This window comes from Malaya genurostris, chromosome 3 (assembly GCF_030247185.1).
Source record: "Malaya genurostris strain Urasoe2022 chromosome 3, Malgen_1.1, whole genome shotgun sequence".
NCBI lineage: Eukaryota > Metazoa > Arthropoda > Insecta > Diptera > Culicidae > Malaya > Malaya genurostris.
In genome coordinates, this window is record NC_080572.1 from 70,872,326 (window position 1) to 70,884,253 (window position 11,928).

Here is an 11,928-nt window from a genome sequence, read left to right on the forward strand (position 1 = left end):
TTGATCTATATTTTGCTGTTCATTGAAGCAGTGGTGATGATGGGTCTCGAAATCTTACCGCAGCTACAAATTGCTTGCCAGACCATAGCTTTCTTACTAAATTTTTCGACTTCAATCGATGTCTCCGACTGGTTTAACACTTGCCCTTCTTGCACCGTATAATATTGTGTTCCCGACATGGATTTGTAATCGAGTTTCACGTAGGTTTCGTCGTCCATGATTATGCATTTCTAATTTCCACCAAGAATCGTATTGTACAGCTCGGCCTGATCGATGCTTCTTGGTTCTGACTACGTTTTGGTTGTTTCTGCTTCTTATAGGTTCGAAACAACAACAACAACAACAACAACAACAACAACAACAACAACAACAACAACAACAACAACAACAACAACAACAACAACAACAACAACAACAACAACAACAACAACAACAACAACAACAACAACAACAACAACAACAACAACAACAACAACAACAACAACAACAACAACAACAACAACAACAACAACAACAACAACAACAACAACAACAACAACAACAACAACAACAACAACAACAACAACAACAACAACAACAACAACAACAACAACAACAACAACAACAACAACAACAACAACAACAACAACAACAACAACAACAACAACAACAACAACAACAACAACAACAACAACAACAACAACAACAACAACAACAACAACAACAACAACAACAACAACAACAACAACAACAACAACAACAACAACAACAACAACAACAACAACAACAACAACAACAACAACAACAACAACAACAACAACAACAACAACAACAACAACAACAACAACAACAACAACAACAACAACAACAACAACAACAACAACAACAACAACAACAACAACAACAACAACAACAACAACAACAACAACAACAACAACAACAACAACAACAACAACAACAACAACAACAACAACAACAACAACAACAACAACAACAACAACAACAACAACAACAACAACAACAACAACAACAACAACAACAACAACAACAACAACAACAACAACAACAACAACAACAACAACAACAACAACAACAACAACAACAACAACAACAACAACAACAACAACAACAACAACAACAACAACAACAACAACAACAACAACAACAACAACAACAACAACAACAACAACAACAACAACAACAACAACAACAACAACAACAACAACAACAACAACAACAACAACAACAACAACAACAACAACAACAACAACAACAACAACAACAACAACAACAACAACAACAACAACAACAACAACAACAACAACAACAACAACAACAACAACAACAACAACAACAACAACAACAACAACAACAACAACAACAACAACAACAACAACAACAACAACAACAACAACAACAACAACAACAACAACAACAACAACAACAACAACAACAACAACAACAACAACAACAACAACAACAACAACAACAACAACAACAACAACAACAACAACAACAACAACAACAACAACAACAACAACAACAACAACAACAACAACAACAACAACAACAACAACAACAACAACAACAACAACAACAACAACAACAACAACAACAACAACAACAACAACAACAACAACAACAACAACAACAACAACAACAACAACAACAACAACAACAACAACAACAACAACAACAACAACAACAATAACAACAACAACAACAACAACAACAACAACAACAACAACAACAACAACAACACCAACAACAACAACAACAACAACAACAACAACAACAACAACAACAACACCAACAACAACAACAACAACAACAACAACAACAACAACAACAACAGAAACAGGCCGGTCGAAAAAGAAGTAATATCATGACAACATTCAACCGAATCGATTTTTAAAACCGTAGATTTAAATTGCGTGAGATAGCTGTCTTCGTGGAGACGTCAAACGGTAGTGTTTTCACTATTTTGCATGAACGTTTGTCTATAAGGTGGCTTTTGATGAATTGCATTGCATGAATTTGGCTTCGAAGTGCTGCCGCTCCCACCATATTCGCCGTATATGGCCCCTAACGACTACCTGTTTATTGGCCTCGAAATGCTCAAAAAAAGAAGATTGCACTTCAACTACGTTTCTTTGATTTTTGAATAAGAAAACAAAAGTTTGTTCGGGCATATATTAGCACAACTCTTTTAGTTTTTAACAGCTGTGACTCAAGTTAATAGGAATTGTTCATTTTTGACCTCGCACAAAATGACGGTTTAAAATTTTAAACACATCTCACCCTGTAGTACCGGAAACGGAAGTGAAAAGCAGTCTACTTTTATAGAAGTTGACCCCTTGGAACTCAGCTGTTTCTGAAAAAAATTAAGTGTCTATATTTCCGGTACTCCTGGAACCGTGAGCTGGGAATGGGTATAGCTGAAATCGGTTCGTTTGGCCAGCAAAACCTGTAAATTGAAGTAGTTTTGAATCAAATTCAGATGACGGTTACGTTTCTTACATTAACAATTATAATAAAATTCTACATTAACTCATGGAAACATTCATACTTTTCATTCAAATCTGAGTTTGCTAAGATCGGTCTGGCCGTTTCTGAGATATTGGAGTTATTTCCGGTTTGGAGCACACGAGCACATTTCCAGTATCACCGGTATACCCAAAATCAACGTAATTGGTCATCAACTAACCACACCAGCCGGATAGAAGAGTTATACGGCTTAGAGCTTAAAATTTTCACGTATTCTCAATGAATGAATCCAATCCAACAGCCTCATTTTCAATATTTTACTGTTTCGTTCGTAAATGACCGACAACAGAACAAACGAAGAGAGACGAAGCATTTTCGTTTCTCATTGAAAAAATGAGAGAGAATAATTGCCAACCTCACTCTTTCCTGTATGACAAGACGAAACATAACTAACGTCTTCAGGGAGCATCAGTAGAATTTCAATTCTCATTCTTTCATCGATGTATTGAAAATCTGTGACGCTTGTCTATAAATAGTGATAAAATATGACAAATCGAAGTAATTACATCCCAGAACCTCTTTGGAAACCAAAACTACTACAAATTCGACCACCATCAGGTAAAAGTTATTGTGAAACCTTTTTCTATCATTTTCGATTCTCACAGCTTCGTTTGAATATCGACACTTCATACTATGGGATTTTCACTGAAAACTGCAAATGACTGAAAGGGCAAATGAAAAAAAAACACAATTTTGAAACTACTGTTCCGCTTATGTCATTGACTGGACATGGATTTCGTTCTCATAGTTTGCAAGCGAAGCTGAGAGTTAGAGTAATTACTTGTCATTTTCGTCTATTTTTAGTAAATGAAAATGACTTTTATTAGCTCTGATACGGCTATTTAAATGTATTTATTTCGATTTTTACGTGTCATGTTCGTTCTGCCCCAGTTTGTGAAAATTGCCACATTTTTCCCCGTAACTCCGGAACCGGAAGTCGGATCCAGATAAAAATCGATTGTTTTGAATTTAAGTTGAATAAAATCGTTTGGGTGGTTTCTGAGAAAATCGAGTGCATCTTTTTCGAAGACAACTTTGAAGACAACTGAAACTGATTCAGCTCCAACCCGGAATGGAATCAAAACAATTGGCTCAAGTAGCACGTCACCCAGGTTATTTGGAGATGCAGAAATCCCAGCTTTTGTTTTGACACAAGAATTGGTTTGCTTCGAGGAAAAATTTATTGTTTTGACGAATAATTTTGCAAGTCAACAAAACTACTCAAACGTATATAGTAAATCCTGTTAACACAAATAGTAACGTCATCCACTTTGAGGCTTTTGAAGGTAATTAGTTAAATAGAAAAAAATGGAATTTATTCAAGTACTAATTATTGTTATTGAGAAAATATTTCGTGGCTCTGTAAAGTGTTTGAAATATTGTGAAGAGCGTTTTTGTCTCTTTCGACTCAAAAGGTTCCCGACCCCTGCGCCAGAAGCGATAGCGAGTGTTGTTTCTAAAATTTTTCTAATTCTCCATTATTTCGAATATTTTAGAGAATGCACAAATGAGTAATTGAAATCTGTTGTTCTGTACGTTTATTCCTTAACGCAATAAAAACGAATATCGTTTTTTCAATTTATTCATTTGTTGATATGAGATAGGCAATTCTGTGCCGAATTTTTGTTGAAGCATAATGCAATTTGATGGAAGCGATTTAATTCTTTTATCCGGATAATACTCCAACCTAAAATCGGGGACAACGTCGAAAGGCGGCATTAGCTCGAGAGATTACGATAATCAAAGAATTATCTTTTGTATCCAAACTCATTGTTCTAGGATCGTGGTTGTCCGTCTCTGTTTGTCTTACTGTAGGTGTGGTGTAATGCAAAGGCATGTTGTTGGCTACGTTGTTATATCACGAATCATGTCTTGTAAATCTGGCACGAAATTAAATTCCTGCGTTAAACACACATTAGCCAGCGTCTCGGTTTACATATATTATGCTGACCATCTTGAGAGAACATACCAAGTAAGAGTGGTTACGCGCGAAGACGATTTGTGGAACGGTAATGAATCGAGGAATTGCAACATCATGTGGGTTGTTGTGATGTCATTCCGTTACACAAATGGCCATATCCTGACCCGGAAGTTCTCAGAGCCGTCAAACTGTTTGAAATTGAAATTAATGACTTTGAGATAAATTGAAACTCATGTAAGATGTCTTATTTTGTGTTGAATAATCAATTGAGCGGAGTTTGTAGTTTCTCCGGATACAGGATTCAGTTTTGTTCACAACTCATGATTTTTTCCCAAACTTGTGACTAGAAATCTCGAAAATTTCCTAGTCACTTATGGCGTTACGAATGTTTGATTGAGGTGTAAACCATATCGATTGGGATAAACAACCACGCGTCCACTTTAATATTCGGTCGATCTTAAAAATAACATGATCTTAATTCATATTTTTAAAATTGAGTTAGAAAAATTTTCCTTGCACTTTTCTAATTTTTCTCATGTACAAAACCAAACTCTCTGAAGTTTTCAACAGCCGGTTTAAAGCCCTGCGTTCGTTTCCGGAGTGCGCTCCATTCAGCAGCACCATTTGGTCAGATCGAGCGTCAAACAAAAGCCGATCGCATGCATTTCCGTTCCTGCTAAGCCGCTGGTGGTTCGCGGTGTTTTGCTTACGAACCACCGCAGCCGATCAGCATCATTCATCTTCCGTACGTAATTACTCTAATCACGTATATCAAAAATGAATAGACAACCCCAAACCAGCTGCCGGAAACCGGTGAGCATAGCTGAAAGACTGACCCGGCTGGATAGATGCGTACTTCTCGGCATGTCCAAAAGATTTACAATACGGATGCCGGTATGATGCAGCAAGCAAGAATTTGTGTACGGCGTCCTTCTTGTGCGATGATTAATGGTCCTGTACTGAGATTTTGCGAAATATTTCGCAATCAAACGCCAGGATGCGCCAATTGTGCGCCTAAATAAACGCCAAATAGCAACGTGCATATCTTTAGAACATAGGAATATCCAATTCAATGCACCGGCAGGAAGATTCCAGCAACTCCGTTTCAAGTATCCGCCCCATGCGGTTCAGAAAGATGAAAACTTGTCCGCTTTGGCTCGGCATTCATAATTCATTTCCGTTTCAACGCGTCTGGCTTCCTTCGCCCAAGAGGCCGTGAATTCTTCAACAGTGGATCCCAACAATGACCGCAAAAGTGCAGATTTAGCGTGACATGTACGATGGGAAAGGATTATGCAGCTCTCGCCGGATTGCAATGGTGCCAGTGATGCCAGAGAAATTGATTTTTTTATTAGAAATGTAATCAAAAAAATCTGGGATGTGGAGAATGATGACTACTTTCCTAAAACTGGATAACGTTTGATTTAGTCTCGACATTTGATACCTTCAAGTTTATTCCAATGATGGTAAACTTTTAAAACATTGAGAATTTTTATGTTGTTTTTATTTATGGTTTTCTTTTCGTGCAGTTCCTAGCATAAAACCGAAATTTAAGCTCTTTTTCTCTTTTAGATTTCTTCGCCTTCTGCAGTAAATTAGGAAAGAGGAACATTTTGAAGTACTTCATAATGCGAACTACTTTTTTCGTATAGAAAGGTTATGGTTAAGGGAGCCGAACGTCGTATACCATTTAGCTCGACTGACTAAGCGATTTTCACAAAACCTAGATTCAAATGAAAGGTCTTACAGTCCTGTACAAAGTTCCTTCGGTTCTGATTTGCAACTTTGGAAAGCTGATTTGTGTGGCAAAATTAAAACAATGTCACTCTTTTCTCCGAGGTGGTTCAACCGAATTTAACCACCTTAGATTCAATTGAAATTTGCTATAAGAATGTGCTGGTTTTTATGAAGATCCAACATCCGGTTCCGGGGATAAGGTGCTTAAAAAAAGTGTCAATTTCAAGAGTTTTTTTTTTCAAAAGTTACGATGTGATGAGTAGCGAATTTCTAAAATTGGGTAACAAATTCCTTTAGTTTGCAGGTCGCGATAGTCCGAGATTACGTTCCACAATTTCATAACTTTACTGCATTATGTTCATTAGGACCTTTCAATGGCGAATGAATTAAATTAAAAAAAAACAAAATTAACAAATAAACAAATTAATAAATAAATAAATGAGTAAATAAATAAAAACCTTTTTCAATTCACCTAATGGTGTAATGATGCTTTTCTCTTATTACTTATATTTTCAAAAACATCAGTTAAAGATTCTGTCAAGTTTCTTCTTATGAATGATGAATAAAATCAAAACTTTCTTTGGTATAAACTACTATCACCTTTTCAATTTGTAAACAGTTGTTTTATTAAGGGGTTACAACAATGTAAAAAAAAAGAGAAGGACTTTTTTGGGGAATTATTTTGGGATTCAAAAAATGGAGTAATCCGAATTTTGTATATAGCACTGATAATAACTGATCTTGATATAACTGATCGAAAGTGTTACATTTTAACAGCCGGAAACATAAGTGAAGTAAATCTTGACCAATCGATTCAAAAATTTTACAGAATATTCTCGATAGTAATCTCCATAGAGGTGTAAACTCCCAAACAATGTTCCTAAATTATGATTGGTTCCGACCTCGGGTTCCGGAACTACAGGATGATATGTGAAACGAAATTAAAATTGTGTAACTCATTTTTCTCGTATGCCAGAATCACAGAATCATTGCATGGCTAGTACGAACATACGACAACTGGCTTGTAAGACCAGCGTCCTATGCATTGAACCGCCAACCCGGGACATTAGTATAAAAATGTCTATTTCACATAAATTAATCAGATTTATCGGGTTAGCAGATTTGGATAGTCGATAACCAAATAAACTTATTTCATTTTTGGTTGTATCCAGTTTTCGTTTCGGAAGGCACTCAAAAATTTATTTCGTACTACGATTTCTCAAAGATGTCTTCATTGATTTTCAAACATTTTGAAACAAATGTAAACTAGACAGCTACTCAGGTGAATTTATCTGACTTCGGATATACCGATTTTCGAATTCCGGTTCCAGTATCGAATCGTTTTTCAAAGCTCAATCGTTTTCTCATAAAAAAGCCAAATCGAATTTCAGAAACAAAAGTTCAAATAAAATAAATCCAATTTTATTCAATTCTGACTTCCGATTAATAGGAATTATAGGATGATGAATTTTTAAAATTCTAAGCGATATAGAAGATGACAATCCCGAAAAGTTTTAAAGTTGGACTCAAAACTATTGCTATTTATTCGTCATATGGCCATACGAATCGGTTTGGATTATGCTGGTTGCTGGATACCGGCTCTGGAAGTACCTTAAATTACCCTAAACTCTAAAGTGGAAATTACTTCGACATATCATGGAATGTCGATTGTTACACTTTTAGATTCAAATTCGATCCGATTTGCAGTTTCGACATTACAGAGTAATGAGTGATTAAAATCTCAAATTGCCCCTTTAAAACGACGGACATTAGAATAATGGCATGAAAACTGAAACACCGAAGAATATTCATGCAAAAAACACATGCGGATTGGTAAAAAAGGTATCATCCCACTACTAGGTGGATTAGGCACGTTTTTGTACTTAAATATACATATTAAAAATTGCTTTGTACAAAATTCGGATAACTTCATTTTTTGGATCCTAAAATAATTCCCCAAAAAAGTCGAATCATGATTTGTGAAAAGCGGTTTAACCGTGGCTATGAAACCGAAGTAAGTTCCGTTTTTGGAGCTTTTCGTCACTATTACTGGTGCGTTCGGAAGCGTAAACCGGACACTAATAGTCCCAAAGTGGATTTATATATCCACCAACTAACAAGGTCTGTGAACTAGATGAATTTTCCAGTAAATTTTATGAAAATGTGCACTTTTTTTACCATCACTGGTGATAAAATCCTCATTTTTACTAATCTCCCTGTAATACCGGAACCGGAAATCGGATCTGGATCAACTTTTAGAGGACTTTTAGAAGAATCTCAAGACCTTTCATTTGCATCGTTGTTTGTAAAAATCGGTTAACAAATTTCCGAGAAAATTGAATGTGCATTTTTTCATAGATTTGCACATACTGCCTTGTAATTCCGGAACCGGAAGTCGGATAAAGATTATATTCAATAGCGATATACGAGGTCTGTTCAAAAAGTTCCCGGAATTTTTTAATTGCGCGCGTCTGGAGAGTCCGGTGGTCAAAAAATTTTTTTTATTGTGTTGGTACATATGTCCCTAATGTATGGTGAAATTTTCAGCTGTATTCATTGTTTACATTCTGTCTTGTAGCGGCTGGTGTAGACGTGTTTTTTTGAGCTCGGCGATTTTTGTTAGTTTAAACAATGGAAGAATTGAAGAGTCAAAGAATTTGTATTAAATTTTGCGTGAAAAATGAAATAAAGTGTAACCAAGTGTGCGAAATGTTACAGAGAGCCTACGGTGAGTCTGCTATGAAAAAAACAAGTGTTTACGAGTGGTATAAGCGTTTCCAAGATGGCCGCGAAGACGTTGAAGACGACGAACGCTCCGGTCGACCCAGCACGTCAATAATCGATGAAAATGTGGGAAAAGTGGAAAAAATGATTATGGATGATCGCCGAATCACTATTAGAGAAGTTGCTGATGAAGTTGGCATATCAGTTGGCTCATGCCATCATATTTTTTCAAATGTTTTGGGCATGAGACGAGTGGCAGCAAAATTCGTTCCAAAACTGCTGCTCATTCATCGTTGTTTTGGCTAAAAACAAGACTTTAATCATGCCCCAACCTCCTTATTCACCAGATATCGCTCCGTGTGATTTTTTCCTGTTCCCAAAGTTGAAGAGACCCATGAAAGGATAGCGTTTTTCATCGATTGAAGAGATAAAGGCAGAATCGCTGAGAGTGCTACAGAGCATTACAAAAAGTGACTATCAGGGGTGTTTCGAAGACTGGAAAAAACGCTGGCATAAGTGTATTATATCTAGGGGGGATTACTTTGAAGGAGACCATATAGATGTAGACGAATAAATAAATATTTTTTTAGAAAAATGAGAATTCCGGGTACTTTTTGAACAGACCTCGTATGAGACTATAAGACCTTTCGTTTGAATCTGAATTTGTGAAAATCGGTTCAGCCATTTCTGAGAAAATCGAGTGACATTATTTGTCACATACACACATAACACATATATACATACACATACAGATATCGTCGAGCTGAGTCGAATGGTATATGACATTAACGGAGGCCTGGAGGGAAAGTCAAAAATGGAAAAATAAATAAATAAATAAATAAATAAACAAATAAATAAATAAATAAATAATTTATTAAATAAATAAATTAGTCGTTACGAAAAATCGTAAAGAATTCTCTCAGTTGAACTCAAAACTGTTTCAATTTGAAGTTCATATTAGTTTATGTTTGAATGATTTGAATTTCACTACACCGGTACACCCAAACCTCCATTTACGGAATAATCGGGACTTCGTAAATCGAATTATGACGTAAAAAAAGTTTTCCCTATGTAAGTATGTTATTGGATATGTGTAATATAATGAATAAATTATTAGTCAGTTCCAAATCAACAGTCGATGTGATCGGATGCGTATTTACGTTTCTCTTAACATTTGTCCAGTCGAGCGTTTTAATCCATTCTCAAGGTCATTTTGCTCTCTCTGTGTGCTAGCGAGTGTTAGTATCAATAGGCACAGTTGGCCAGTGTCGGGTGCTATTGTGATATCACTGTATATTGTGTTCTGGTGAAAAGTGCCGTTATACGTTGAACATTATAGACAATTGTGTTTTTTTTTCCTCGTGGAGGATTTTTACACACCATCTGCGGTGATACACCGATCTGCAAAAGCGAGAACTTGGTGGACGATCAGCCGGATTTTAAGATAAGTACTGTCTTCTCATTGTTTATTCTCCCGCCTTTTTATTATCGGTTCCTCATCATTTTATCCTCACAACTATCCGTGAGGACATGAGCAACTCTGAACCTGATCCTCCCCCTCCCGATGATAAGATGGAGACTTCTGCTGACAGCAGTAAGATTCGCATTAAGAGCTATCCGGATGGGCTTGCACTCCCGGTCGGACCTTATGCTGTATATTTCCGGACCAAATCAATCGACAAAAAATTGAATACTTTGAAAATATCTCGTGACCTGTCCTCGCGATATTCTACTATAAAAAGAATAGATAAAGTACGACCAGACAAGCTCAGGGTCTTACTAACCAGCTCTCAGCAGGCAAACGAGATTGTTCGAAATGAGCACTTTACGCGGGACTACCGCGTGTACGTACCAGCTCGTGAAGTCGAAATAGACGGCGTGGTAACCGATTCGACTCTGACTTGTGAGGACATTCTTAAGTACGGAGCAGGTTGTTTTAAAGACCCCTTACTTAAGAATGTCAAGATACTGGATTGCAAACGCTTGCATTCAGTATCGATCGCCGGGGATGGAACAAAATCTTATCCCCAATCAGATTCTTATCGAGTTACCTTTGCTGGCTCGGCTTTACCCAACTACGTCCTCTTGGACCGGGTTCGTCTGCCCGTTCGTCTCTTTGTACCGCGAGTAATGAACTGTACCAACTGTAAACAATTGGGGCATACAGCTTCTCATTGCTGCAATAAGCCCCGGTGCGCCAACTGTGGGGGAGGACATGCGGATGGCTCTTGCGGTAAGGATACTGAAAAGTGCCTCTATTGTAAGGAGGGTCCGCATGACCTCTCGGCATGTCCCGCGTATAGACTTCGCGGTGACAGAATGAAGCGTTCTCTGAAAGAACATTCTAAACGCTCTTTCGCCGATATGCTGAAGAGTGCCACTCCCCCCAAACAAATAACGAACCCATATGCCTGCTTGTCAAATGACGAGAGTGATTATGACGACCCTTTGGAAGGTACATCTTCGGCTGTCCCTCAAAGCTATAGAAAGAGAAGAAATATATCCTCCCACAAGCTTCCTAGTAAGGGTTCGAAGATATCCTCAGAAGGGCCTTTAAAAGTTACAGCTAGAGGAAGTGGTGCTAAAGCAAAACCGAAGCAAAATGCTCCTGGTCTAGGAAATCTAAATTCTACGAAAGAATTCCCACCACTTCCTGGGACATCAAACCCCTCAAGCGTCCCCGAAAATCTATCTGAGAACCAACTCAGTGCTGGACTTATCAAGTTCTCAGATATTGTGGACTGGATTTTCAAAAATTTCAACATATCTGACCCTCTTAAATGCATTTTAATTGCATTCATGCCTACAGTGAAAACATATTTGAAGCAGATGACTGCAAATTGGCCCCTTCTTTCAGCGATCGTGTCCTTCGATGGCTAAGTCACCCTCTGAGGTTAAGGATTCAATCACTGTTTTACAGTGGAATTGTAGAAGTATCACCCCGAAAATAGATCCTCTCAAAATTCTAGTGAATAATCTGAAATGTGACGCATTTGCATTGTGCGAAACTTGGCTAACTT

The 11,928-nt window shown here is 37.3% G+C and overlaps 1 pseudogene; it reads left to right on the forward strand.

The window, feature by feature from the left end:
• The first annotated feature begins 334 nt into the window (after window positions 1-334).
• Window positions 335-1,868, forward strand: LOC131433830 (putative uncharacterized protein DDB_G0271606; annotated as a pseudogene).
• The last annotated feature ends 10,060 nt before the right edge of the window (window positions 1,869-11,928 follow it).